The following is a 27,988-nucleotide window of genomic DNA, read 5'->3' as shown; positions in this document are numbered from 1 at the left end:
GGCTATTGCCGCTCTTGGTCTTGACCCGGGACTTGGCTCGGCAGTCAGGGCTCTGTGTGCTCGATCCAGCCGTGAGGACTTGGTCACCCAGAAGCTCCATCAGCAGTCTCGAAAAAAAGTCTGTGGGACGTGCACCCTCAATCGACTCCGGTAGGCCAGTTATCCTTATGTTATATGTTATTAGCCTTTAGCTTGTTGTAGCTTCCCTCATTTGCTGCGCACTTAGCCTCCAACTCTTCCATTTTGCCGCTGAGCTGTTTCGCGTTCAGGTCAGGTCAGGCGGTTACCGTGGTCTGTGACTGTCTCCTGGACAAAGTCTAATTTCGCTTCCAGAGAAGTCATAGCCGACTTAAATTCCTTGGAAAGGGCATCTCTGTGATCCTCCAGTAGCTTAACGAAGAACGACATGCTAGCTACGGCAGTAGCAGCTGCCCTGTATCTCTTCTCCTTTTTGCTTGTTTTCGAAGCCATTTAGCCGTTTCAACGGAAAGTAGATAGTTATGCGTAAAATAAATAAAACAATTAAACAAAAATCCCTGCGTTGTTTACAGGTAAGAGGTTTAAAAGTGAGTTGTATGTTAAAAGTAGTGGGAGCTGGAGAAACACGCATCTACTCCATTCCTCGTCGCCGGAAGTCCCCTATTGTTCTCTTCAAAGTTTATTTTTCTCTGAAATGTTAGGGAGGATGGTCCTCCCTTTCCTCAATGGACGAGCCTCCACTGAGTGAGTTATTAACTAGGTAGCAGTGTTATTTAACATCATTTTATTCTGATAAGTATTGTCAAGTTCTCTGGGTTTTTGGCATTTATTTGAGTGTTTGCCCACATTTGAGAGGCTTGAGGGGCAACAGAGGACGCATGGAAAACTGGAATCCTTTTTCCTTTTCTTTATTTCAACTTTTCAAGGACACACTCATAAAAACGATTCAAGCCCTTCTTAGACTTGACACAATATACAAATGTTCGCTTTATTAAATATTTTTAATTAAGAAATAAACCTAAGTATAGTTCATTAGTGTAACACAAATTAGTTTAATCAATTAACTTATTAAATGTATTTAGGACAGATCAACTCAAAATGAATTGTTTTCATCTGGGGACCGCCCCTTTGCACATCCCCTTTGCGCATGCGCACATCCGTTCTGTCTTTTGCCTCCTTTTCTCTGACACTGACTGTGGAAACTGACTGGGGAAAGTCTATTCTTTGGTAAGTATTTTAGTAGTTTTTTAGTAGTCTCTAGTAGTTTAGAACGTACCATGTTTCCAAGTAATGCCTTTTCATACAGTAATATCGACAAGAATATTTGAAACCACCGTGTTATATTTTGCTCCGTTTTTAGTTGTAAACGGCAAGCTAGCTATGGCTAGCCAGATAACTGGTAGCTAGAAGCTAGCTTGCTACATGTGGGTAGCATTGAATACCTGCTGGATAATGGAGATCAGTGGATTGTGTTATATTAGATTTAATGTTATTTTCATTGAACACAGTACACCAAAATTGAGTTTATATCCAACCCAAAAAATGCAAAGAGTAATTAAAGTGCATGAGGTAAGCGCCGCCATTTTCTATCATAATGCTCAGGTCTGTCCATCTCTTCTGGCCTTAGTGCAGGCAGGCAGAGGAGGACTGTAGGAGTTCAGTTGAGTTTAGGCACTGGTCTTTTTTTTACTGTCAAATATTTAATCTAAATAATGAGATAATATATGTGCTGAGTCTTTTATGGGTAACCTCACTCACAAGCAGGCACCCACAATTGTGCAGAAACGTAGGCCTAAGTTACTTATTTGATTCCATTTGACTTCTCAGAGTAGTTTTAATGCTGCATACTTTTTGCTCGTACTTGAGGTAAACCTTTAGAAAAAGAGTCATCACTTTGAATTTGTTAGATTTGGGTTATTCTCCCGCAGTCCCCTTATGTCGTCTCCACACTCAACACAATGGCTAATGCTAAAGCTAATGCAGAACTCCCGTCAACTTGTAATATAAAGCTAAAGGGACAGGAGCTAATTTATACAGAAGTATTTACAGCGTTGGCCTACAGTGCAGCGGGCTCCAGTAAGTATGTCTTCTGTTCTGTGAAAATGTTAATAACGGTCGCACACAATTTTTTTTCCGTCAGATACCATGTCCTGCTTAGGGACATTTCGACTGATTTGACCTTTCTGGTCTTCAGAAAACCGCTCACCCACATTAACTAAATTCTGTCCTGATTTGTCGACCCTGCTTTAGTGTGACAACATCAACACCAGGAGGGAGTGCATCCTGAGAAGCCTTGTAATATACCTAACTGAAGATCCAGACTCGTTCTTCAAGGAGTATCTGGTAAGTTTATACAATATTTTTCCCATGTAGCGTTGAACAGTGTTACCCTAATTTATTAATACCATGGCATGTATTTATAATGAGAACATCCTATGGCACACCACCATTCATACCCAAGGCTAGATGTCTATAATGTCAACTTCTCGCTTGTGTGTATTACTTAGGTATCTAACCTGTGTATCCCTGTGACTATTATTATTTTGTTGTTTTGTTTCCCATTGTAAAGGTCCTTGGGTCTCTTGAAAGGCGCTATAAAAATAAAAATTATTATTATTATTATCAATAAATAAATGAAAAAATAAATACAGGAATAAATAAGGAAATAAATAAATAAATATGGATATTAATGAATAAATAAATGTATACATTAATTTAGGGATAAATAATAAATAAATGCTGAAATAAATACATTTAAGAATAAATAAATGTAGAAATAAGTAGGTAAATGCATAGATAAATAAATATGGCAATAAATAAACTTATCAATTAATACAGAAATGAATAAATACATGCTGAAATAAATAAATTCTCGAATAAATAAATATTGAAATACATATAGAAATAAGTAGGTGAATGGATTAATAAATACAGAAATACATGTTTAAATTATTACAGGAGTAAATAAATAAAATAATAAATAGATCCTAAAATAAATACATGAATAAAATAATAAATATAGAAATAAATAGGTAAATGTATGAATAAATAAGTAAAAGTTGATAAGCAAACAGGACATACATGGATAACTATCTTTATTAGATTTAATTTATTTCTACATTTTTGTACAGATGGAGCGATTCATTTCGGACAGTTTGAAACGCGAGGGCCGTGATTGGTACGTGATCTGCCCTCGCTCAAGGGAAAACCTCCAGCTTGACTTGAGACCGCCCCCGTGATAGATAAATGTATTTATAATGAAGCCAGCTGCAATGGATCATTGATCCACCAGGAGGTGCAGTGGGGTTCCACACTGGAGCTCATGTGAAATAAAGTCAGATACAGTACGCTGGATGTACAGCGGAACTTTGTTAAGATCCATATGTCACGGATATCATACTCTGTGCTAAATAAGAGACATGTAATCATTTACAAAACATCAACATGTTGTTATTTAACAAAATAATTTTGTTATTCGAAAAAAACGAACGGGAGGAAATGCAGCCCGGCTCTCGATTTTTAATCCTAATTTAATCATCATCTTCACCACGATCATTTATGTTTATGTTCGCCGAATTGACATGAAATCACTGACACATATGAATATACTGTATTCAACTTCATTAAAACGTTATTAACGTGCCTAAACTCAGTAATTCACCAAAAATATGTATATTTTAATGGAGTTTCGTCGGTCGATCAGGATCCCAAAGTGTAGCGGAGGGATCCTCATCTGGATGAAGGGTGTTATTTTCCCCATAAAGAACAAGTCGCTGCAAATTATCCCGCTTATTACATGGCCACATTCTCAACAAAGTAACGACATGACTCCCAATATTAATTGAAATGCTTTTATGGATTTAGAAAATGTTTTTATTGATTTAAAAAATAGTTGTATGTATTGATTTAAATTCACATGCATCCGCTAAGAAAAATAGTCCGTTGTTACAGTTTTTTAAACAGTCTGAATGAAACGGCAGCTCTCAGCTGTGTATTTACACAACTAATGGCCCATCAACCACAGCTCTCTCCCCCCCTCCCCCCTTGATCTTTCTTCTCCAGCAGCTAAATTAACAGTAGGTTACTCTGAGTGACCATAGACTGTATGTGACAAGCTTACAGTTAGTGACGTAACAACACCATAAAAGCTGGTGGGTTGAAAGCAATACGGGAGGTAAAAATAACTAGAATAATTGTGATTCATTTATTGTGGCTTTTATGTTTTTAGGTATAACATTTTATGTCATTCAGGCTTATAGTTCACCCTTCTCTAAAAGCCTTCAACAATGACAATATTCATTGTAATTTAATAAATCCTTCCAACACACATTGTAAAAAATAGCCTACTGTAAGTTAAGAAATCATTTCAATATGTACATCTTCTGATGTAACAACAATAACATTATAAATAGTAACATAGCTGAACATGGTATTGCACATTTAGCTTTGAGTGTTATTGACCTGAGATGTTTTTATTACATGAATTAAGGTGAATTATGTTTTTTTACATACAGGGATGCAAACTCATCAGGTATGAAAAAGGTGACAAGGATCCGAGCCCCCGGCTCCCCCACCCCACGGAATAACAGAGGATTTTAGCAGTCAGAACAACTAAAGCAGCAGTGTTAATAATAACAGTAACGCCAAAGAGTCACATCTAATAGAAATATATAAAAGCATTTATTTTAAATTGTGTAGCAGTCAGTTTATAATTTTGGCAGCACTGTTGAGCATTTTGAAAATGTATTTTCAGGCCTCTGTGCAAGGCTTAAGTCTTTCTATCTTTATAGCCACATGGTGTAAAGTAACTAAGTTCATAAACTCAACAAGTACTATACTTGGGCACAATTTTGAGATACTTGTACTTTATTTAAGTATTTCAATGTTTTGCTACTTTGTTCTTCTACTCCACTACAGTTCAGAGGTACATGGTGTACTTTGACTCCACTACATGTATTTAATACCTTTAGTTACTTCACAGATCTGTATTAATTAAGTGAAATATAATCAAGTGTTAAATCAGACTTTAGTTCCACCTGGAGTAAATCCACAAGCTACCCTGCAGTATACAAAGTCATTCAAACTAGCTGCACCTTTAGCAGCTTTGAGAACACTTTCATGATCAATCATTATAAAACATATCATATCTATTGTTCTGAAATGGACCAATCTGCACAATGACTACTTTTACTGTCGCTACTTTCACTATATTTTGATGATAATACTTTTCTACTTTTACTTGAGGAACATTTTGAATGCAGGACTTTTACTGTAACAGAGTATTCCTACACTCTGGGACTATTACTTTTACTCAAGTACAAGATCTGAGTACTTCTACTTTTACTCAAGTACAATATATATACTTATACCACCTCTGTTTATAGCCTATGAAAAAAACTATTAGAAATAGAAGGCTAAAGCTAACGTTAGCAGATAGTGACAATGTATGCTAGCTAGCTAGCTCAACGATTCCTTAAATAATATTGCCACAGAAAAACTTTTCAGTTCACATCACGCTCTGCCGCTCCGACAGGGAGCTCTGCTCTGAACACCTGAACGGCCCGTTCTAACAGCTGTTCACCAGCGGTCCAGTCTGTGCCACAGTGACTCCGGACGCACAGTTAATATTAACGAACGCACCCGTAGGTAATGTAGCTGCTGAAGCTAGACCATCATCTCGGAGCAGCAGAGCCTTATTATACATCCATGAGCAGAGCCGACAGGCAGGAAGACTCGTGCACACAGCTCGTACTTCATTATAATATATAAAAAAAGAACACCATGCGTGTCATGATGGCACATAACAGCTCACGGCCGCAGATTACTCCGGATCCCAGCCCCCCCCATACCCCAAAAATATTTGTATTGCAGATCTACATGAATTACACAAACAACTTATTTTGGATTCAAAACGGCGAATTTCGCCGAAAGGTGACAAGTTTGCATCACTGAACATAGACAGAGCACAACTGAAACATAACATCTGAAACGATGTAACAACATAATACACTTGTGGGGATGCTTGGGATGTGAGGAGTGAGGGACACGGCTTAGAACGGGCGTGTCGCCTGGCAGGACAGGAGAGTGTGTGCACCAGTCTGCCTTGATCTATGAATTCATGTCCGTGACACTCACTGCTGCCCACAGCTGTTTTATTGAAGGAAATTCCTTCACTTCATGAAAGTGTTTTAACCACACACACCTCTACTACACACACATGACAGGTGTTATTTTCCCCATAAGGAACAAGTCGCTGCAAATCATCCCGCTTATTACACGGCCACATTCTCAACAAAGTAACGACATGACTCCCAATATTAATTGAAATGCTTTTATGGATTTAGAATTTGTTTTTATTGATTTAAAAAATAGTTGTATGTATTGATTTAAAAAATAGTTGTATGTATTGATTTAAGTTGACATGCATCCGCTAAGAAAAATAGTCCGTTGTTACAGTTTTTTAAACAGTCTGAATGAAACGGCAGCTCTCAGCTGTGTATTTACACAACTAATGGCCCATCAACCACAGCTCTCTCCCCCCCTCCCCCCTTGATCTTTCTTCTCCAGCAGCTAAATTAACGGTAGGTTACTCTGAGTGACAAGCTTACAGTTAGACACAACACTGTCATTGCAAGTGACCCTCAGTTAGTTGACTTTTATGTTCAACTGCTAAATTCGTTACTGATAAAAAAAAGGGCTTCTACTGTACCTAATTACCTTAACACTAGAACCGCCAGAGGTTTTTGTATAGGCCTACCTAAACCCGTCAAATCCCGCTATTAGAATGCCATTTTTAACAACATAGGGTGGTACATAACACACTTTCAGGAAAAGTCAGGGACTGGGAGACTTTAATATTTTATTGAAAAGAAGTTACATTGCACACACACAACAACACATCACACAAATTGACCCGATTGGCGGTTCTAGTATTAAATAAACTCACTAATTAATGAAACCAGTTCAATACGCATTATTCTTATTCTTATCATTCTTTATGAGCGCAGAAATAGTCTTAAAATCAGATCTGTTTTTTAAATGAAATCTGACGGCAGGCAGTTAGCTCTGATCACCTATGACAAATGCGCCGCACCTAATCGCTGGCCATTCAGCCACTGACACTGTTCGAAATGGGGGGAGCTAGGAGGAGCTTGGCTCCCCCGAAGAGGGAGGGAGCTCCCCTGAAGGCTGACTTTGAGATAAATAGGGGGAGCCCAAAACAGTTGTGCATATTTGCGTCACACAGATTAGAAATGTTGAGTTTCTGTAAATAACAGTTCTTGAAATAAATAATAGTTATTGTTCATTACAGTTTCTGAATATTTGTTTTATATTTGTGAATATATCTGGGTGTTGCCATCTGTATGTGGCGGCGCTCCATTCTTACTTACGTTGCTATGATTATGGCGGTGATGCCGGCGCGGTATTTGAAATGTTCATATTGATATTTTTTTAACTCTGGCTGTGTAATAAAAAAATATGGCAAAATGAAAACAGACAAGCGTCACAGCTTTTGGATTCACAAGCAAAGAAGCGAAGGAGTCTAAAAATGACAACGTGAACGGAAAACAACTTTTAGTTGGCCGGCTGTAAGCGGCGTTAGGTTCGAGTTTGACAGCTCCACACCGAGGGAGAGGCCTGCCGATGCGGAGCCTGAAGAGGCTTCAACAACGGCCACATCCGCCGGCATAGGGACACCGTCTGTATTAGTAGAAGAGTGTTTTTATAGCAATTGATCGCATCCGCGCTGCTGCGCCAGTCGACAGAGCGTGCGTGTGACATATTTAGAAGCAGGATGTGCTCTGAAAAATAGGGCTCCCCGAAAGCAAATGGAAAATTTCGAAAACTGACAGAGCTCCCTCTATACAAATCAAACTGTAGAAGGTGTGAAAGCACCTATTGTTTTAAATAATGGTCGGAATGTGACCTGTGAGCCTTCTGAATTACCGTGGGACAGCACATTCTAAACTAAAATGTTCAATCAATAAAGTAACATCTTATCTTATCTTAATAATATCTTCATATTAATAATAATAATAAATCATACAGTATGTGTCCGAAAGGGAGCAGGAGGAAGCAAACACAAAAATATACTGCATATTAAAGCAAACGATTGTAAAGGTTAAAGTATGAGCATAACAAATAAAGAAGTGTAATGTAAACATTTACATTATAATTATGATTATTTAATATATAAAGACTATATATTATTGAATTACAAGATTAGATATACTTTAGTTGATCTAAAATATTGATGTGTTAAAATGCTCTTCAAAACACAACTGAAAGTCCATGAAACTTGTCTTTCTGTATTTGTGAATGAAGCGCCATCTCCTGGTTAAAACCTGAAATTGAAAATCTGGCAACGCCCTCTTGGAAAATAATGGGAGGGCTTAACATTCCTCTATACTGGTCTTTGGCTGGTGGTAGGCAGGAAGCTGTAAGCTGGAGTCCGAAATTCAGTGCTCCATCTGTACAACTATTTATTTCTGTATTTCAGGCTCTGTATGTTGATAAGGTTGGAGGTCCTTATCTCAGTTTAAAGCAGTATTGGTCAATTAGGCGAGCCAAACAGAAGCAAATCTGCTTCTCTAAACTGCAGTTGATGGTTTAAGAATGCTTATTTATATTTCATACACAGTTTTCTGTTTGTGGGGTTCAGCTTTTTACTTAACATACGTGTTTGTGTTGTTTTCAGGCCTCCGCCGCTGACGATGCAGAGAGGGACATTTCCAACACAGTCATGGGGATTTACACGATCCGAAGAAACGGGGATGGGGGGCCAGAGGACGTGGGAATTGTTATCGAAGACATTAAAGTCATGGAAAACGTAGGCAGCGTCATTGTGGGACTCATCATGCTCTTGGGGATCATTTATGCCCTTGATCTCAGCTACCCGGACAACCTGAAGTACACCTTTGAGTTTCTACAGAAGGTCGTAATGAACTTGGATGGGCACAAGCTGAATGCAAAAATACAGCAGCTGAAAATCAAGCTGTTTGCATAAGAGGTGAACAAGTGTATTGTCAAGTTTCCTTAACAAATATTTAGCTTTTTTGTAATTGTAGGTTCAAAGCAAATGGCTACAATACACTTATTAAATTACCAAATATACTGTAGGGTTTGTGCAGTGCGCTCTTTTATATATCAAAACCACCCAATGATATTCCCTGTTTGGAGAGCAGTGCAAAGCATCCACCTTTTTATAGTGTCTTTGTTGTTTGTGGCACTTGGAGATCTAGAATAGCTGGGTGTTCATTGTTCACCAGTGCTATTTGCACCACTTTAAAAATGTTCTTTAAAAAAATTATTTTTACATCTTGCTCTGTGTTTTCAAGTAGAGCTAATATTGAGATGTGTATATAAATATTGATGTTGAATTGAGGATTACTGTCACCTTCCTCATCCATAATTGGCATTATTATTATTTTTCTGAGTTGCTTTTATCTCCTGCTCAGTCTGTTTATTGATATGTTTTATAAAAAAAGAAATGCAGACAGACAAATAACTCTGACAGAGAACTTTGACACTGTTTACACAAGTAAAGTGAGGATTGGCTATCCACCTTAAGGTGTAATTGTTATCTGAGAATTTTCAATAAAAATCTCTCAACTAGGTTTTGTCTCATGAGTGTCTTAATGGGGGAGAAAGTGAAAAATAATTTTATTTTTACATTATTTATTTACCAATTAATTATATTAGTTTGAGTTGGACAAATGTAAATTCATTTAATTTATTATTTGATAAAAATGAGTTGGACTAACTCAATTCAATTTTATTAAATGGATGTTTTTAGTTTCAGTTGGGGCTACGAATATTCATTGGATGGAAATCCTGCCCACAATTGAATTGAGTTCATCCAATGAGTTATTTTTTTGAGTGATTAGGATTCTTTCAGGTTGAAAACCTTTAAAAAGTACAAAATAAATAAATTACAGCATGTTTTGCTTTGCAATTTATTTAATATATTATAACCTAAATTAATCAGTAACCAAGTATTTTACTCAAACTCAATGTATTTAATAGTTAAATAAGTACTTTAATTGACCTGGTTCCCCACAACCACACATTTGCCATATGTGACCCGCTCTATCGAAATCAGTCGGAAGTCGCAACGGCTCATTTCAAAATAAACGTTGATTTGCGTAAAAAAATAGTTTTTCGGGGTTCGGGTGTTTTGTTGGATTTTAACTAAACAAAGTCTTGGCTTTCAGAATATGAAACTTTTAATTCCAAAATCACACAATAACTTCACTTTGAAATATGAAAATAGAAATCTGGTGAAAATCTAAATCTACAGTGCATACTCAAGTGTATGAAATTATGCAAATGTCATAACTTGTGGTAGCTTCAATAAATTGGTGTTCGAATCTTCTATAGCAGGGTTCCCCAGACTACGGCCCGCGGGCCGCATACGGCATCTTCAGAGCATGTTGTTTTGCTATCTGTAACTCCGATTACCGTAATCCATCCGCAATATCTTGGTTGAAAACAGAACAGTATAACCACTGATAAAGCCTTACACCTTAATCAAGCCTATTCCCCGAAAAGGACTTTTTTAAAAGAGTTCCAAACTGTTGTTAGACTAGCACTCACTCCACTTACTCAACCCTGTGTTGACTCACTATGCCTTGTTGGTCTTCATTTGTCTCATAGATCTTAACAGCTTCAAACCGTTTATAGGCAAAACTACTAAACTACAAGAGACACCTACATGAAAATGCAACAAGACACCTACATGAAGTAAAATGACTACACACATTAATATTTAAAATACAACACACACACAAATTAATTGCATGCAGGGTTAACAGAAGAATAAAATAAAATGTGAACTCACTCTGCTTGCGACAAAGCAATGCCACGATGTTACGTTCCCTATTGGGCTAGGGGAACCAAAGGGAAATAACACGACCAGAGTGGAATTGGTATAATTATAAGTGGCTTTATTACAGTAGGTGTTAACAAAGACAGGCAAACAGCCTAGAATGAACCAACGGATGATCTAACCATCAACAAAAAAGGACTCCAAAAGAGAGTTACAAAGAAACAAAACCTCACGTGGTACAAATGGAAATGAGGAAGGCTGCACACTAGGGATGTGCATCTCCATCACTGAGGCCGATGCAATGCGCACCTCGATACGTCGCCACGATACGATACATTAACGATACCTTTGAAACACCAGGCGATGCGATAGGATACGATTCACCCCTGTTGCGATACAGTTCGATACGATTTGATTCAACATTATGCGATTCGGGGCGATACGATGCGATTCAACACGATGCAAAAATAATGATACTTCAATATGGTACGACAGAGGATTTTTGTTTTATTCCTTATATGCAGCAAATCATACATTAACAAAAAAGTGCTTTACATATTTGGTACTGCACATCCCATCATGCCGTTTATTTTTTTACCTTTATAAGCTCTCCAGAGTACAATTGTATAACACCTCACCGTTAAACAATGTAAGGATGCATTGCTCATGATTAACAATGTGCAAATAACAGCTACCATAGAGCAATGCCCATACAGCTGCCAGCCTGATGTGCTTAACACTCAGAGGCTAACTCACCAGTGAGCAGAAAGCAGTGGTTTCTATCTGAACAATAAAGAAAACAAATAACCTTTCACAAACAGGTATTTCATAACTGCTTACAGTAAGGAAGACATTTAAATTATTATTGGCCCGCACAGGCTGCTGTAAGCTAAACACCTCTCTCTGACAGAACACCTCACTGAGTGATTTAACTCATGTGTCTCACTTTCAGGTTTCTCTTTTCAGCCGCAGACCCCATGTCGCCTCTTTATGTGCGTCGCTAAGTTCCTCGTACTACTTGTGTACTTTAAAGCGGCTCGGCATCGTTAACAATTTGCGAGTGATTTTTCAAGTTGACCATCTGTAGTAATAGTGCCGCGCACATATGCCATCAGGACGTTAATGATGGGGTGCGGCTGCGGAGTGATACTGTGTGTATGCAAGTCCGCATCTAGGACGGATCTATGTATCATGGCTGTAGACCTGTTAAGTAATAAAGATACCTCATACAAAGGTCTACGGATACCTTATTACTCTCCATGACCTGCGGTCAACTATATAGCATAAAGGACTTTTACACCGTCTTTCTTGAACAATCCGAAGTGTTGCCAAACGTTTGATTTGTAGGTATTGTTCGGTGCGCTGTGTTTCTCTTTCTCCTCAACTTCCGTGTGTGTTGATAACTGAGACTCTCGGCCTCCGTAGTGGCGAAGCAAATATCAAAGATCGTCTCTGCTGAGCGTTGACAAGATGAGGGGATTTTATATGAATGAATCGTTTTTTTTACCGATGCAAAGACGCTACGCAATCGATGCATCGCGAGTTCAACCCGGTTCAACCCAAACTGTAGCCGATGTGCACTCTTTCAACCGGTGCACTCGCATCTTGAACGTTTATGCCGGTGCACCATAGTCATTTATGCTATATAGTTGACCGCAGGTCATGGAGAGTAATAAGGTATCCGTAGACCTTTGTATGAGGTATCTTTATTACTTAACAGGTCTACAGCTATGATACATAGATCCGTCCTAGATGCGGACTTGCATACACACAGTATCACTCCGCAGCCGCACCCCATCAGTAACGTCCTGATGGCATATGTGCGCGGCACTATTACTACAGATGGTCAACTTGAAAAATCACTCGCAAATTGTTAACGATGCCGAGCCGCTTTAAAGTACACAAGTAGTACGAGGAACTTAGCGACGCACATAAAGAGGCGACATGGGGTCTGCGGCTGAAAAGAGAAACCTGAAAGTGAGACACATGAGTTAAATCACTCAGTGAGGTGTTCTGTCAGAGAGAGGTGTTTAGCTTAAAGCAGCCTGTGCGGGCCAATAATAATTTAAATGTCTTCCTTACTGTAAGCAGTTATGAAATACCTATTTGTGAAAGGTTATTTGTTTTCTTTATTGTTCAGATAGAAACCACTGCTTTCTGCTCACTGGTGAGTTAGCCTCTGAGTGTTAAGCACATCAGGCTGGCAGCTGTATGGGCATTGCTCTATGGTAGCTGTTATTTGCACATTGTTAATCATGAGCAATGCATCCTTACATTGTTTAACGGTGAGGTGTTATACAATTGTACTCTGGAGAGCTTTTAAAGGTAAAAAAATAAACGGCATGATGGGATGTGCAGTACCAAATATGTAAAGCACTTTTTTGTTAATGTATGATTTGCTGCATATAAGGAATAAAACAAAAATCCTCTGTCGTACCATATTGAAGTATCATTATTTTTGCATCGTGTTGAATCGCATCGTATCGCCCCGAATCGCATAATGTTGAATCAAATCGTATCGAACTGTATCGCAACAGGGGTGAATCGTATCCTATCGCATCGCCTGGTGTTTCAAAGGTATCGTTAATGTATCGTATCGTGGCAACGTATCGAGGTGCGCATCGCATCGGCCTCAGTGATGGAGATGCACATCCCTAGTGTACACACACACACACACACACACACACACACACACACACACACACACACACACACACACACACACACACAAACAGGTTTAACAGCCTTAACAGCCCCAGGAAGGCAGCGGCTGTAACACCCCCTCCCTTAAGACAACACCCCACAGGGTTTTTGTGAACCATAACACATTATACCATAACGAACACAGAACACATCACTACACTAACTCAACCTGGACAAAGCATAAGCCAACCCATTCTCTGATCCCTTCAATGATGGGTGTCTATCGTTGTAATCCCGCACAATCAGAGCTCATTGCAAGAGACGCTGACTGTGCTGGGACACGCTAGAGCAGAATATGGAGGGGTCATAACAGGCGAACACCACAACCGGCCAAAGGCCGGGTCCAACATGAATTTTAAAGTGTTGCAGAGCTAACACCAACAGTAATATCCGGTAAACGAGCTGACAGTCTCGGGTTACCGGGAGAGTCGAAAAATCAAGAGGCTTGTCTGAGCCGGCGTGTTGCGCTGGTCTCACGACATCCTCACGAGGAGAAGCCACAATTTCTGGCTTCCCCTCAAACACAGCTTTAGGTGAACGCACTGGCACAAATACAGGGTCAGACAATGGAACATCAGGAACACTTTTACTCGCCTGTGCGTGGGTATGGGTCAGGGGTCTGCAACCTTTTTGACCAAAAGAGCCATTTTGCTCCTTTTTCCCCAAACATATTTTGTCTGGAACCGCAAAACATATTTCATAGCTTGATAGCTAAGTTGTATTTATTGTTATATCAGACAAAAACTACAGTTTTTTGCATTTATAAGGCTATTTATTACATTTTATAAAACTGTTAATCTCTAATAAGAAACAAAGAACTCCTATAAGGAGAATTACAAATAATACACAGGCCTACTTTAAAATAAATTAAACACAGCACTTGGGGAGTCCTCTGCACATTTGAAGGGAAAACAAATATTATTAAAATGGGCCCACTTTGAAATAAATAAAACATATAGCTGCACCCTAAAACGAGTTAAAGGTAGGGTAGGTAAGAATGAAGAAACCAGCTCGTGTGCGCTAGAATTTGAAAATACACAACCGGAAAAAATAGGCCTCTTCCTTCAGACTTTCTTACAGATTCCCTCCTCCAACACACACGAACGCGCATCATCAATGAGGCCACGAGATAAGTTTGTGCACAGATGGAAGGCTGACAGGCAGGTAGGCCATCCAGTTATTTTAGCGGGGTCGGCTAAAATGATTGGTCGTGCTTTTTACAGCGCTACGGCTTCCAGAAATTAATTTTTGTATGTATTTATTGTCAAAGCATTTAATATATTCATTGCTATCGGGACGTTAAGAGCATTCCATGGAATATAACAAAAAGTGTTTTCTGAAATAAATTACATACCCCATTAAATTATGACTGAAGATTGTCAGCTGTCTTCCTCTCCCTTGTTGTTCCTCGATACGTAAAGGCTGCAGCACCGTTGACAACTTCTCTCTACATATCAAACATACCGGTAAACCAGCATTGTTTGCTGTGAAAGCATATAACTCTGTCCACACAGAATTAAATCCTGTGTTCCTCCGGTACTTTTCTTTGATTTATCCATAGTTCGCTCAGCGAGCCGGGGGTCCCCGCGCGAGCGCCTCCAAGAAAAGGCGCTCGCGCGGGACTGTAGCAGGATGTGACGCATATTTTTAATTGACCTAATTAAAACCGTTTTGTTTTTTATTTATGTGTCACAGCATCACCTCAAAATACAAGATACGAAACATTTTCAACCATGCAACAAAATATAAATAGTCCTACAAATACTTTTATTTTATTTCCTTCTTATTTTTGTCTAAACTCAAGGGAGCCAGAGCAGAGGGCTTAAAGGGCCGCATGCGGCCCATGGGCCGCGGGTTGCCGACCCCTGGTATGGGTGATCAGGCCAATACTGTTTGGCGGGGATTTTTTCTTCCGCTGTTCTTTACGCTTCAGCGCTGCACAGTTGGCGATAGCATGTCCAGGTTGATGACAGTAAAAGCACTCTCTCTCCTCTCTTGTTACCCTATACACATTCCACGGCTCAGATGATGCCGCAGACACACTGTGTGATCGCTCAGTAGCGACAGGGGAAAACACAGGTTTATGCATCAACACATATTCGTCAGCTAGTACAGCAGCTGCGGAGAGAGACTGTACTTTCTGTTCGTTTAGGTATCCCACAATGCGGTCAGGCAACCCCCTTTTAAATTCTTCCATGAGAATGAATTATTTCAAAGCAGAGTACTCTGCAGCGTTACACGAGTCAATCCACTTGATAAATAACATCCCCTTCTCCCTGGCAAACTCGACATGGGTTTGATTAGAACTAGGCTTGGGCGGTATGACGGTATTACGGTATACCAGGGTATTTCGAAATCCCGTCGGTATGATTTTCAATACCGTGACGTCACAGACTGTGCGCCAAATCACAGATGTGTTTCATTCTATTACACTGACACGGAGTTTTGACAGGGACGACATTGGTTGTAATGCACAGCACGCGCCAGCAGAGGGCAGTCCGTCTTTCCCGCTCTCAGAGCTCAGCACAGAGCTGAGCTGAGCAAGATGGCGTCAGCATTTGCCGGCCCCGAACTCGGACAACTAGTAAAAAAGAAAAATGCCTCTGCGCCTGTTTGGGACTATTTTGGGTTTACTCGTCGCCAGTGACTTCATCCAGCACAACGAGAGACAGAGGCACTTCTTTGGGAATGTTTAAGACGGGGTGAGTGAGTGTTGACATTTTTTAATCCTATGCAACTGGTTGATGGTTTTGTAGTGGAGGTCGGACGGTTTTAAAAACGAAAGCATTTACGTGCTTTCACGCGAGTAATCCAATGAATCAAATGGAAATAAGGTTTTTAACACATGCACGGAATAATATTGCCAAACTAGTTAGTGAATATAGCAAACTTTATTCAATAAGTCAAGTATTTACTCCCGGAAAATGTTTATGTATGATGATATATTGTTAACTTAGCTCACAATGGAAACAACGTCGGACATCTACAAACGCGTCCTGTATCCGATCTCAAAATGTGCCATTTGCACAATGTGTCATGTATGCAGCCCTTGTTTTGCACTTGCGCGCATGTCGCGGCACTTTGCGATCGTCTACCGGCTCGGGCTGCATTTTACACCGAACATATAATATACCGTTCGAAACATCTATCTGCCGCCGAACGCCACCTCACTCAAGTCGACCCAAGTCATACCGTCATATACCGTATACCACGGTATGATGTCAGCAAGGTATGACGGTATGAAAAAAATGATACCGCCCAAGCCTAATTAGAACCCTTTCTATGGTTCCTGAACTTCTGCCGGTAGGCTTCGGGAACTAACTCGTACACCCTAAGTATGGCACGCTTCACCAGGTCGTAACTTAGACTGTCGTCTAACGAAAGAGCAGAAACTGCCTCTTGAGCTCTCCCGTGAAGCTTACACTGTACTAACAGCGCCCAGGCTTCAGCCGGCCACTGTAGTGCCGCTGCAATGCGTTCAAATGCACCAAAATATGCATCCACTTCAGTCTCGCGGAAAACCGGCACTAATGCTACATTTTTCCCTACATTGAAGGCAGGTGGATGAGAAGGAAGTGGAAAGCTTTCTCTAGGATTGCCAACAACACCAGATATGCGCAGTTCGGAGTCTAGCTCCATCTGCCGTATCCGGACTTCCTTATCTGCTTCGATTTTTTTATTTCTAACTGAAAGTGCCTGTCTTGCTCCCTGTCTTTAGCTTCCAACTGAAGTTGCCTGTCTTTAGCTTCCAACTGAAGTCGGGCGAGGCGGACTTTAAGTTTTTCCCTTCCCGGGAATCTGTACTACCAACAGGAGAGGCTGGACATTTACGAGGCGGCATGAGCGGTGCGTCACACGACTCGCCCCCCTCGCTGTCATCACTCTTTTCCTGGTTAACGACAAACTCCGCCGCCTGCCTCTGACTTAATGGGTCTGCAGTTAGAATATTGGACACTGGGAGTTCAGCAGGTACAGCCAGTACTAGTAATTCCCTTCTCACCATCTCATCCCCTACCAATGCCTTCAACTCTTCTTTTAACATTTGCCGACTTACCACAAGACTGAAGTGCCGCGCTAGCTCTATCAAATCGTCCTTCTTACACCGATCCAGCTCCTCATAGGACGGCCAAACTAAGAACGACTCTAAGGCGAAGGACGCCATTCTCGGGTGTACTGTCCCCACGTATTACAAAAAATGTTTTGTTGCTATAACAAACCCACCTATAACCCCAGGAATTCTGTTAAAAATATCCCGGACGTGCCCCCACGTGTTACATTCCCTATTGGGCTAGGGGAACCAAAGGGAAATAACACGACCAGAGTGGAATTGGTATAATTATAAGTGGCTTTATTACAGTAGGTGTTAACAAAGACAGGCAAACAGCCTAGAATGAACCAACGGATGATCTAACCATCAACAAAAAAGGACTCCAAAAGAGAGCTACAAAGAAACAAAACCTCACGTGGTACAAATGGAAATGAGGAAGGCTGCACACACACAGCTGCAGCTGGTCAACAGGTGTTAATCACCTGGGTCTAAGCTAACATGTTACACAAATACTAGCAGCTGATCAACAGGTGCTAGTCACCTGGCTCTAAGCTAACAATTGTAAGCACAGTTACACAAATACGAAACACAACACACTACCTAGCACTCTGCTACGCAGTCTACTAGTTGCAAGGGAGCTAATTGCATGAACACCACGAGTAAGGTATCACAAGGCTAGAGGCGTCTGTCTCCCAACACAGAGCCTCCAGAATGATCTCTGTTCCCAGCCTTTGTACTCCTTCCCCGGGAGATGTGCCGGAAGGGGCGGGGATTGGATTAAGTCTCATCCAATCACCTCTTCGGATGCAGCGAGGGCGGGACGTCGGAGGAACTGCGCCGCTCATGAGTACACACACACACACAAACAGGTTTAACAGCCTTAACAGCCCCAGGAAGGCAGCGGCTGTAACACACGAGTTATAGGATGCTTATGTTTATAAATTTAGGTTGTTTTAACATTAAATGCACAGCTATTTTCAGGATCCGCTGGCCATCAAACACACAAATCTAATATTTCCTACATAATCTATTGAAGAATTTGATATAACAGGCTTCTCCTTACCGTGTGGATTTGAGCTCTTTGTGTGTCGAACGGATGCCAGCGTCTCCGGCGAACAGCTGGGTGGTAGTCTCTCCCCGTGTAACGAGATCACGTCTTAAAGGGTCACCAATTGATAGCTTTGTTTGTTATTCTCGCGTCCAGGAGAGAAGCTTTAAAAGTAAGGAGACCAATGGAGTCTTTGAGAAGGTTCAAATGGGTACTTTAATTAAAATGGCGCGGTAATGTTACAAGCAGAAGATGGTTCAGAGAGAGGGAGAGGGAAGCTCCCTCTAGCAGTGTCGGCCGAGCAGCAGAGACTCCACACACATTTGTCTTTCCCGCTTGCTGGCTGTTCGCTCCTCCTCTATAGAGCTCCTGCGGTCACGTGACTTTTGGTTATCAGCCACCATTTTGGCAGTAAACATGACGACCGGCGCCAGCGTTTTCCTACCGTGCGAGTATACATCTCATTTTAATTCAAGTGAAATTCGGCTTTATAGTACAAAATTAGAAAGATTAAATATAAGCAACCCATATAATGCACCCGGTGTGCTTTTCAAGAGCATAACCTCCTGCTCTGAAGACGATGTACCCGACTTGCGCTACGCGGACATCCACAGCTATCTTGTAAGCTTTCCATCAGTGTACTCAGGAGACTCCCTCAGAGCTTACAAAAGCTTGGAGGCTTACAAATGGTGTCAGTCCGGCTTCGTAAACAACATTCAACTGTGGAGTCTTACATCCAAAAACTTCGGCATCATCACTGCAAGGGTAAGTATTAAATTATTCCAGTTTGATAGGCAGTGTCACGTTAGCATTGTTTGTTTATTAGCTTGTCTAGCTACGGCAGTGTCACGTTAGCATGTTTGTTTATTAGCTTGGATAGCTACTGCAGTGCGTCTGAAACTAGTTTGTATTTTTGAACGTACTCAACCAAAGTGGCTGGCGTTTTTAACCTTTATTTATCTATTTTTGAATTTCATATATAGGTTAATCACTCCCAAAGGCTTAATGAAAGTCAACTAAAGCCATGGGTGGTGGTCAGGAACGACGGTGTTGTGCTGGGAGCCCACTGCAACTGCACAGCGGGACTCGGGGAGAGCTGCTCTCCCCGAGTCCCGAGGAATATTTTCAACACGGGTTTGTTTACCACTAGCTTGCTACAAGCTAACTGGCTAGGCTGCACCAGAGCCACACTTGTTGAGTTAAAAAGGGACATCACAGAGTCCGTTAGCTATAATAACTGGGTGCTAGATTCTACTTCGGTAAAAATTAAACTGACCAGAAACTTTTTGTAGCATTGTACTGTATTCCTTCACCCACCTGATATGAAGTGATCACTGCATAAGCGAAAGCAAACGGCCGGGGGTTCCCATCTTTCAGTCTTGTTCAGACGGCTCCTGGCTCTTTTAATCGCTGCGATCCACTTTTCCCTCCTCTCCGCGTCTTTTGGAATGCGATAATAAGATACACCTTTCTTCTTCCCACGCCTATTTGTGCAACCTGGTGCACAGCAGTTATCCACCATCCTCGACAGTCTGCCAGTGCCTGCCAATGAATTTACTGACGCGATTACTGCCAAAATGGCTGCCCCCTTCGTTTCTCGTCACGTGACCAGCATATGTGACATCATCCGCAGGAGCTCTATAGAGAGGCGAAGTCCCGCCCATCTACTTCCGACCCATGGGACCCCGGAAGCGGAAAATTATACATTGACGTCAATGGAGAGAGAAAAATCATCTTTCGATCCCGTTTGAATTGTGCCACGAATGACACATATGATGTTTGTCAAATTAAAAGAACATTTTGCAAGTCAAAAAAATAAAAATGTGTCGTAAAACTGTGAAGTTACAATTTTTTTTGTGTGAAACCGCTCAGTGAACTACAGGTCTCTGGTCTCGCACAATACGCGTCACCATCACAAAGATGGCTGTCACGTCAGTAAATTTCACCTGTTTCTTTCAGAATGAGGCGAAAAAGTATAAAACGAGGTGAAAATCACTACAAGTCTGGGCATGTTGAGAGCTGTACATACACGAAAGGGAGCGGTTCTGTAAGAGCCAGCATGCGGGACCGGCTTTACAAGGTTTCAGTGAGTAATATGAGTGCAATGTTTAAGGTTAATGTCAGCTAGCTAACAAGGTACACTAACGTGTTTTGTTTTAGCAACTAGTTTTCTCCTTAAGAACTTTGTGGTGTCTGTGGATAACATTAGTGTTCACAAGAACAAGATACACTCCCGTGTTTTGTTTTAGTTGCTCTTCAGATTGAAGCGGCCAGTTCTATATCGACGATATGTGTGATCTCCTTTTTACATCTCGTTGTGTCATTTGAGTTTATTTGCTGTGTGTAGATTCAAGGATTTTGGTTATCTTGTCCAGGGATGCAAACTTGTCACCTTTCGGCGAAATGCTCCGTTTTGAATCCAAAATAGGTCGTTTTTGTGATTCCTGTAGATCTGCAATAAAAATATTTTTGGGGTATGGGAGGGGGTCTGGGACCCGGATTAATGTGCGGCCGCGAGCTTTTTTTAATATATATTATAATGAAACGCGAGCTGTGTGCTCGAGTCTTCCTGCCTGTCGGCTCTGCTCATGATGTATAATAAGCCTCTGCTGCTCGGCGATGATGGTCTAGCTTCAGCAGCTACATTACCTACGGTGCGTTCGTTAATATTAACTGTGCGTCCGGAGTCACTGTGGCACAGACTGGACCGCTGGTGAACAGCTGTTAGAACGGGCCGTTCAGGTGTTCACAGTAGAGCTCCCTGTCGGAGCGGCAGAGCGTGATGTGCACTGAAAAGTTTTTTTTTCCCGTCGCAATATTATCGTTGAGCTAGCCAACTAGCATACATTGTCACTATCTGCTAACGTTAGCTTTAGCCTTCGTTTTCTAATCGTTTTTTTCATAGGCTATAAACAGAGGTGGTATAAGTATATATCTTGTAATTGATTAAAAGTAGAAGTACTCAGTTCTTGTACTTGAGTAAAAGTAGAAGTACCAGAGTGTAGGAATACTCTGTTACAGTAAAAGTCCTGCATTCCAAATGTTCCTCAAGTAAAAGTAGAAAAGTATTATTATCAAAATATAGTGAAAGTAGCGACAGTAAAAGTAGTCATTTTGCAGATTGGTCCATTTCAGAATAATATGATATGTTTTATAATGATTGATCATTAAAGTGTTATCAAAGCTGTTAAAGGTGCAGCTAGTTTGAATGACTTTGTATACGTGCAGGGTAGCTTGTGGATTTACTCCAGGTGGAACTAAAGTCTGATTTAACACTTGATTATATTTCACATCATTCATCCACATCTGTAAAGTAACTAAAGGTATTACATACATTTAGTGGAGTAAAAGTACACCATTTACCTCTGAACTGTAGTGGAGTAGAAGTACAAAGTAGCAAAACATTGAAATACTTAAGTAATTACAAGTATCTCAAAATTGTGCCCAAGTATAGTACTTGTTGAGTTTATGAACTTAGTTACTTTACACCAGTGGCTATAAAGATAGAAAGACTAAGCCTTGCACAGAGGCATGAAAATACATTTTCAAAATGATCAACAGTGCTGCCAAAATTATAAACTGACTGCTACACAATTAAAATAAATGCTTTTTATATATTTCTATTAGATGTGACTCTATGGCGTTTCTGTTAATATTAACACTGCTGCTTTAGTTGTTCTGACTGCTAAAATCCTCTGTTATTCCTCATTTTAAAGCCGATATTCTGTGGGGTCAGGGGGCTCGGATCCTTGTCACCTTTTTCATACCTGATGAGTTTGCATCCCTGTTGTCAATTTGTTTGGTTATCTAGGCACAGCTGTGTGTGACTCCCTCTGGTACCCTGGTATGTGTTTTCCTAATGTAGAGAGCATTGATTGATTAATTAATAAACTACACACTGACTCTAGATCCTGACCAAATCCTTATTTTTTGATCAAATGTTTTTCAAAAAAATGTATTGTATATTATATAACAGCTGCACATCACAGACCGGAGTCTCTGCTACTGTGGACCACGAAGGAGGGGATCATCATCCCCATCCCCAAAGACCCTGCATGGCATGGAAATCTCCTCCTCCTGGAACAATTCTACACCCAGCATATGCTCCCTGTGTTGGCCAGTAGAGAGGAGGACATTTAAATAAACATACTCTTAACACCCTCGGACTCTGCGTTGTGTTTCGTATGTGTGATGGGGTGTTATGCAGAGGGAAGGAAAACAGGACACAGCAGATTCGGATTGTGGTGGAGATGCTGAGCAGTTATTTAATTGTTGCGTGTAATTATTATTATACTGTGTGCTTCTTAGTTATTCCATCTCTTGCTGTAACATGGATCTGTATGTAACTCTATATTTACTTGTTATCTACCACACTTCCTTATACATCATACACCATCATTATACATGATGGTGTATATAGGATATATATTTATTTGTATACATATCTGTAAATTGTATAATTTTATTTTTCGTATTTGGGATTGCTCTTTTGTCCACTCAAATACACTTGGCCCGTTCTCTTTTCCATGTGGAAAATGGCAGCTGCATATTCTGCTTTTCTCATCTGCTCCCTGTCTGCTCATCTACGATGAGAAAATTATATAATTAATTACTAATAATCATTTAAACCTGTTATTACCAATATTTCACAAATTCTTCATGTAAACTTAAGAGTACAGCTGTATGTTGAGTATGTCAACTTTGCTTGGTTCATCTTACTGGGGGGGGGGGGGCAGCTACATGGATGTCGGTGCAGTCCACAATAATTTTGCAGCTGAAGGCAGAATGAATTTATTATTGACTCAGAATGAAGCACAACTTCATGTCATACAATACATTGACTTTATTTGTAATTGTGTAAAAAAATATGAATATTGATTAGCAAGCAGGAACAGAGAATGGTGATGGATGGAGCTGGGGAGAGAGAAGAATAAAGAAAACAGATCAACTTTATTATCGGATATTAAAAATTCAATTTCAAAACAAGTTGCCGCTCCTACAGTTTTCTAGTATGTAAAGATGATTTCACATGACCAATGCAAAATATCCCACTCAATACATGTGTGTCTCTGAGGGGTGCATTGTGCCTTTGATGTATATAAATAATATACCATAACCAAATACTATTACGTACAGTGGAAATCAGGTTGCTAGAGCAGGTCAGTCCAGTGTGCATGTTCCTCAGGGTCTCAGCAGTTACAGGTGAGGTAAAGAAAATAAAAGAGAAAAAGTTCAGTAACAACACTTTTTAAAGTAACAACACTGAATAATTATCTCTTTTAATAATTTTCTCTCAGTAATCACTCAACTACTGTCTTTCCAACAAACAGATTGACTCACTCTCACTATCATCACAATGAAACACGTCCAGAAGAATGTCATGCAAAGCTGCCTGCCTTCCTTCCTTCGACTCTCCCTGAACTGCCTGATCTTTTAATGGTCAATGTTAACCATTTGTGCAGATAGCATTAAGTAGAAAAGATCGCTGATACTAATGTGGCGTTAGCCTACCTCCCGCCCCCTTAGCACCTGGTGGAAGGGGCGATAGGCTACTCTTCAAATGTTTCACAAAATACTTACCATCATGACTACTCTTACTGTTTAACATTTTGGTTTACTTCATGTTAAGGCTAATACAAATGACAAGGCTAAGTAATGTAATATAATGCTAACTAACATGCTCGCTACTAGCTAGGTAGCTAACTTGACTATGTTCCATGCAAAACATGTATATTACCTGATATGTTTGGTCCGACGACTCCTGGTCCTTTCATCAGACGGGAAGCGATAGAACGAGCAAGTGGTATGATCTCTTTTGTGATTACAACCTCGTACAAAGCACACAGGCCTCTTGTAAAAGTGAATTTATTGGAGCAATCTCTTATATTTATTGGAGGGAATAAATCAGTCTTCTTCTTCCTCTTTGCTTTGAGAGTCACAACCAGTCTTGGAGCATTATCGCCTATGACATCACTTACGCGACCCAGAATGCATTTGGGATTTGTAGTCTTTCTAGTTGCGTATTATTCATAGTCTTATATTTCAGCATTTTTACGACAAACTGTGACTTTTTTTGCATGGAAATGATTGTTTAAGATTGACAAACATCATATGTGTCATTCGTGGCACAATTCAAACGGAATCAAAAGATAACTTTTCTCTCTCCATTGACTTCAATGTATAATTTTCCGCTTCCGGGGTCCCATGGAGGCTCCCGGAAGGGGAGGGACTTCGCCTCTCTATAGAGAGGCGAAGTCCCGCCCATCTACTTCCGACCCATGGGACCCCGGAAGCGGAAAATTATACATTGACGTCAATGCAGAGAGAAAAGTCATCTTTCGATCCCGTTTGAATTGTGCCACGAATGACACATATGATGTTTGTCAAATTAAAAGAACATTTTGCAAGTCAAAAAAAGTGAAACCGCTCAGTGAACTACAGGTGTCTAGTCTCGCACAATACGCGTCACCATCACAAAGATGGCTGTCACGTTAGCAAATTTCACCTTTTTCTTTCAGAATGAGGCGAAAAAGTATAAAATGAGGTGAACATCACTACAAGTCTGGGCATGTTGAGAGCTGTACATACACGAAAGGGAGCGGTTCTGTAAGAGCCAGCATGCGGGACCGGCTTTACAAGGTTTCAGTGAGTAATATGAGTGCAATGTTTCAGGTTAATGTCAGCTAGCTAACATTAGCTAACAAGGTACACTAACGTGTTTTGTTTTAGCAACTAGTTTTCTCCTTAAGAACTTCGTGGTGTCTGTGTATGCTGTGGATAACATTAGTGTTCACAAGAACAAGATACACTCCCGTGTTTTGTTTTAGTTGCTCTTCAGATTGAAGCGGCCAGTTTTATATCGACTATATGTGTGATCTCCTTTTTACATCTCGTTGTGTCATTTGAGTTTATTTGCTGTGTGTAGATTCAAGGATTTTGGTTATCTTGTCCAGGGATGCAAACTTGTCACTTTTCGACGAAATTCTCAGTTTTGAATCCAAAATAGGTCGTTGGTGTGATTCATGTAGATCTGCAATACAAATATTTTGGGGTATGGGAGGGGGTCTGGGACCCGGATTAATGTGCGGCCGGGAGCTTTTTTTATATATTATAATGAAGCGTGAGCTGTGTGCTCGAGTCTTCCTGCCTGTCAGCTCTGCTCATGATGTATAATAAGCCTCTGCTGCTCGGCGATGATGGTCTAGCTTCAGCAGCTACATTACCTACGTTCGTTAATATTAACTGTGCGTCCGGAGTCACTGTGGCACAGACTGGTACGCTGGTGAACAGCTGTTAGAACGGGCCGTTCAGGTGTTCAGAGCAGAGCTCCCTGTCGGAGCGGCAGAGCGTGATGTGCACTGAAAAGGTTTTTTTTCCCGTCGCAATATTATCGTTGAGCTAGCTAACTAGCATACATTGTCACTATCTGCTAACGTTAGCTTTAGCCTTCGCTTTCTAATCGTTTTTTTCATAGGCTATAAACCGAGGTGGTATAAGTATATATCTTGTACTTGATTAAAAGTAGAAGTACTCAGTTCTTGTACTTGAGTAAAAGTAGAAGTAGCCTACTCATATCGTGTAGACTACTTGAGTAAAAGTAGAAGTACCAGAGTGTAGGAATACTCTGTTACAGTAAAAGTCCTGCATTCCAAATGTTCCTCAAGTAAAAGTAGAAAAGTATGATGATCAAAATATAGTGAAAGTAGCGACAGTAAAAGTAGTCATTTTGCAGATTGGTCCATTTCAGAATAATATGATATGTTTTATAATGATTGATCATTAAAGTGTTATCAAAGCTGGTAAAGGTGCAGCTAGTTTGAATGACTTTGTATACTGCAGGGTAGCTTGACGATTTACTCCAGGTGGAACTAAAGTCTGATTTAACACTTGATTATATTTCACATCATTCATCCACATCTGTAAAGTAACTAAAGGGATTAAATACATGTAGTGGAGTAAAAGTACACCATTTACCTCTGAACTGTAGTGGAGTAGAAGTACAAAGTAGCAAAACATTGAAGTACTTAAGTAAAGTACAAATATCTCAAAATTGTGCCCAATTATAGTACTTGTTGAGTTTATGAACTTAGTTACTTTACACCAGTGGCTATAAAGATAGAAAGACTAAGCCTTGCACAGGCATGAAAGTACATTTTCAAAATGCTCAACAGTGCTGCCAAAATTATAAACTGACTGCTACACAATTAAAATAAATGCTTTTTATATATTTCTATTAGATGTGACTCTATGGCGTTTCTGTTATTATTAACACTGCTGATTTAGTTGTTCTGACTGCTAAAATCCTCTGTTATTCCTAATTTTAAAGCCGATATTCTGTGGGGTCGGGGGGCTCGGATCCTTGTCACCTTTTTCATACCTGATGAGTTTGCATCCCTGTTGTCAATTTGTTTGGTTATCTAGGTACAGCTGTGTGTGACTCCCTCTGGTACACTTGTATGTGTTTTCCTAATGTAGAGAGCATTGATTAATGAATAAACTACACACTGACTCTAGATCCTGACCAAATCCTTTTTTGTTGATCAAATGTTTTTCAAAAATGTATTGTGTATTATATAACAGCTGCACATCACAGACCGGAGTCTCTGCTACTGTGGACCACGAAGGAGGCGATCATCATCCCCATCCCCAAAGACCCTGCATGGCATGGAAATCTCCTCCTCCTGGAACAATTCTACACCCAGCATATGCTCCCTGTGTTGGCCAGTAGAGAGGAGGACATTTAAATAAACATACTCTTAACGCCCTCGGACTCTGCGTTGTGTTTCGTATGTGTGATGGGGTGTTATGCAGAGGGGAGGAAAACAGGACACAGCAGATTGGGATTGTGGTGGAGATGCTGAGCAGTTATTTAATTGTTGCGTGTAATTATTATTATACTGCTTGCTTCTTAGTTATTCCATCTTTTGCTGTAACATGGATCTGTATGTAACTCTATATTTACTTGTTAACTACCACACTTCCTTCTATATCATACACCATCATTATACATGGTGTATATAGGATATATATAGATATATATATATATATTTGTATACATATCTGTAAATTGTATAATTTTATTTTTCGTATTTGGGATTTCTCTTTTGTCCACTCAAATACACTTGGCCCTTTCTCTTTTCCATGTGGAAAATGGCAGCTGCATATTCTGCTTTTCTCGTCTGGCTCCCTATCTGCTCATCTACAATGAGACAATTATATAATTAATTACTAATAATCATTTAAACCTGTTATTACCAATATTTCACAAATTCTTCATGTAAACTTAAGAGCACAGCTGTATGTTGAGTGTGTCAGCTTTGCTTGGTTCATCTTACTGGGGGGCAGCTACATGGATGTCGGTGCAGTCCACAATAATTTTGCA

The 27,988-nt window shown here is 40.2% G+C and overlaps 3 long non-coding RNA genes across 3 annotated transcripts; 2 read left to right on the top strand and 1 right to left on the bottom strand.

Moving 5' to 3' along the window:
- Positions 1–1,145: 1,145 nt before the first annotated feature.
- On the top strand, positions 1,146–9,539 carry LOC307013040. Its single transcript, XR_013800830.1, has 3 exons — positions 1,146–1,206; positions 2,230–2,322; positions 8,678–9,539. It is a non-coding gene; the product is annotated as an uncharacterized lncRNA (long non-coding RNA).
- A 9,212-nt stretch (positions 9,540–18,751) lies between these two features.
- Positions 18,752–27,568, top strand: LOC307046691. Its single transcript, XR_013810178.1, has 3 exons — positions 18,752–21,828; positions 24,852–25,251; positions 27,187–27,568. It is a non-coding gene; the product is annotated as an uncharacterized lncRNA (long non-coding RNA).
- On the bottom strand, positions 23,382–24,829 carry LOC307046690. The gene is made up of 2 exons (XR_013810177.1): positions 23,741–24,829; positions 23,382–23,520 (listed from the first exon to the last, which is right to left on the bottom strand). It is a non-coding gene; the product is annotated as an uncharacterized lncRNA (long non-coding RNA).
- Positions 27,569–27,988: the final 420 nt, after the last annotated feature.

The sequence above is a fragment of the Notothenia rossii genome (assembly GCF_949606895.1).
Source record: "Notothenia rossii genome assembly, chromosome: 7".
Lineage (NCBI taxonomy): Eukaryota > Metazoa > Chordata > Actinopteri > Perciformes > Nototheniidae > Notothenia > Notothenia rossii.
This window is presented reverse-complemented; position numbering and strand designations above follow the sequence as displayed.